At 41.0% G+C, this 3,411-nt stretch overlaps 1 pseudogene; it reads right to left on the bottom strand.

The window, feature by feature from the left end:
- Nucleotides 1-487: 487 nt before the first annotated feature.
- LOC120436927 lies at nt 488-2,188 on the bottom strand (annotated as a pseudogene).
- Nucleotides 2,189-3,411: the final 1,223 nt, after the last annotated feature.

The following is a 3,411-nucleotide window of genomic DNA, read 5'->3' on the forward strand; positions in this document are numbered from 1 at the left end:
GTTTAAATGCACCAAGGAGACAGTCATAGAGAACTCGGGACAACTGGAGACATTTAAGGATGCAGGGACTGACAGAGACAGGGAAGAATAGAATAGAATAGAATAGAATAGAATAGAATAGAATAGAACAATCCTTTAATTGTCCCACAAGGGGAAATTTGGTTGTAACAGCAGCCAAAAGGACACATATACAACCAAACAGTACACAGGACACAGAACAGAAACATACACAAATTTTCCTACATATTTACATTAACCCTTGTATTATGTTGAAAAAAATCACATTGATTATGTTATGGTCAAAATGTAAATCCACTCAGAATTGTCAAAAACTGCAATAAAACAATAGCAACTTTATTTTCCATTAGAAAACATTTAGAACACAGACATACAACACAGTTTGAATTACCATAACTCTTTTTAAGAACAATTTAGTAAAAGTTTTCCTTCTTTACAAACACATTTCTTTTTTTGACTTGCCCGATTTTTTCAGTTTTTCAGTGTTCAACATTTTCAATTTTGTCCACATGATGGACAGAATGTAACTGTGTGCTTTCTGCAGATGTACTTTTTGCATTTCTCACAAACAGTGCTTGTTTTAATGTCTTCTCGTGAGGGACAGACCTGGCATCTTTTCCGTTTCTTTATACCTGGTTCCACTGAATCCACTGCAGATTGGTTGGATGGTGCACACTTGACCTTTTCAATGACAGCTGCTGCTGCTGGGGATCAAGCTGGTCTGACTCGCATCTGGATCTTGGGAGTGACAAGACTTTTTCCCAGTTCTTCCAATGTTGGTTGATTTCAGTCCACAGGACATAGGCATTGTAAGCAGACACATCCAAAATATTGTAGAAAATTACCAAGGGCCAACGAGCTGTCTTGCACTGGCAGCTGTATGTCGCTGTGACTTTGTCAAGATTGTCTACTCCTCCTTTGGTGGAGTTGTAGTCTAGGATCATTTGTGGTTTTTTGTCATCTCTTGTGCTCAGAGATGCATCTGTGTGCATTGTGCTCATGACAAGAACATTCTTGTTTTCTTTGGGCAGTATGAAACAACTGTTGCTTTCTCAGTGAAAACAAATAATGAGGAATGCAGAGATCTTCCTGCATCTTCAAAATTTCACTGGGAAGTTCTGGCTTATTTCTTCTGATTGTTCCCAACATAGTCAGCTTTCTCTTCTGAAGTTCCTCTCCAAGCCAGTAGGATGTAAAGAAATTGTCACAGGTGATGTTATGCCCTTGCAGCCCTTCACTCATCTGCAGCACCACACGCATCCCCTGATTCTTCTCAGATGCTCCTCCAGGTAGCTTTCCAGTGTATACTTGCATATTCCATGCATAGCTAGATTTTGCATCACAGGCTGCCCATATTTTGATGCCATACTTGGCCGGCTTGTTGGGCATATACTGTCGGAAAGGACAGCGACCCCTGAATGGGACAAGGCGCTCATCAACAGTAACGTGGGGACCAGGGTTGTACAACAAAGGTAGAATTTCCACCCATTTATCCCATACATCTCTGATTGCAGCAAGTTTGTCTCTTTCACGTCGACCAGCTCTGGTTTCACGGTTGTCAGATCTGATCACACGAGATATCTTGAGAAATGTCTCCAAAGACATTGTTGCTCGAAAGATTGGCCTTCCATTCTCTTCATTCCATAGACTTGCAGTTGCTTCTCCCTTGGACCTGTATACTCCAGCTAATATCAGAATTCCAATATAAGCATGCAAGTCAGTCTGATCCAGTGGCTTCCACTTCTCTTGAAATACACGCCTCCCTTCCAGGTTAGTCATGTCCAGTATGATCCTTTCTATTGGAGGAGATATGAAGAGTGATGGCAAATCTTGTAGGACCAGGAGTCATTTTGATGACATTAGAAGATGACAGCCTGCCTTGACTTCGGTGTGGTGATAATGACCATTTTATATTACCATCTTTAGATGTCCATGTCTCCTCTGTGGATGATGATTGCTGCATTCCTTGGTTTTCATTTGATGTAGAGATGGCGGCACACTCCTCCTCAGAATCCTCCTCCTCGTCTGAAAATTGGCAGTCTGGATCATCAATAACATTGTCCTCGGCCTCTGAAAGATCCTCAGTCTCTGAAACATCTTCTTCTTCATCACTATCCCAGTTCAAAAGCAGTGATAAAGCTTCTTCAGTCGTCAACCTCCTGGAGCTCATTTTTGGTGTGTTGAAATGACATGAGAACAGTGACAAGAATAAGGGAGAGAAAGTTTCTTGCATACACACCTGGGTCTGAATGTATATTCAGAAGCAGTCAAAACAAAGTACATCAAAGGGAAATGTTTATTTTGGATCTGAACAACTTTTACTTACATAAAAGTGTGCGGTTCAAAATGACCACAACATCATCTTTGTATACAAACACTGCAGAGACATTCCAGGACACATCAAAGTGTCCATATTTTACACACCAGTTCATGACCCCAGATAAGGAAAAGTCATAAGGTTTCATGAAGAAAAAGAAAGGATGACCAGTACTTTGGTCAACACAAAAACTGGAATGGGTCAAATTGACCCAAGAAGGTTAAGGACAATGGTTACTATATACAGAGAGTACTGTACAGTTATTAAAGAAGAAGTCTCATCGTGACGTGTAAAGTTTATTTTGCCTGGCTGTGCAGCTCTCTGGGTGCTCAGCACCCCCAAAGCTCTGATCCTAGAATCGCCCCTGCCATTTATTAAGAAAATTTTAAAAAGGCAGGTTTGTGGGTGTGTCAGAGCCGTTGTGGGGAAGTCACTGGGTCTTCAAACAGGCTATTCTTTTGGCTGCCAAGACGCTGCTCCCTCCGCCGAGAAGTGGGCCATCTCCCTCACCAGGACAGCCTCTCTGGAGGAGTTGTTGGCTGCTACACGACCCAAGCCTGTTTTGAAAAATTAACCTGTGATAAGACAGCATATCAAGATAGAATTGTTTTTATAATATAACTAAAGATGAACTGTTCACAATTTTATCTAGCTCTCAGTTTTAAGAAAGGCTGGTGACCCCTGTTATAGAGTCTGACAGCTGCAGGGATTATATACAAATATTCACCTGGTTCTACACCAGAATTAAACCAGGTCTAAAAACAAAAAAAAAGGAGTGAGTATCACTACAAAGATTACCAACAGTGGTCCTCATACCACAGTTTGATATCAGCAAACACTGAGAGCATACATTGATATGACACCACAGCCATGCTATCATTGCAAACCCTGATAACATAGCATAAATCGAATGAAATCAGGACTTGGTGAGACCTTTTGAGTATCACTAGAAATATTATAAACAGTCGTCTCCATACCACAGTTTGCTATCAGTAAACACCAACGGCATTCACTGATAGCATACCACATCCATGTTAGCAGTGTACAAACGGTTAGTTTAGCATATATTAGCACAG

The sequence above is a fragment of the Oreochromis aureus genome, unplaced genomic scaffold, assembly GCF_013358895.1.
Source record: "Oreochromis aureus strain Israel breed Guangdong unplaced genomic scaffold, ZZ_aureus HiC_scaffold_358, whole genome shotgun sequence".
NCBI lineage: Eukaryota > Metazoa > Chordata > Actinopteri > Cichliformes > Cichlidae > Oreochromis > Oreochromis aureus.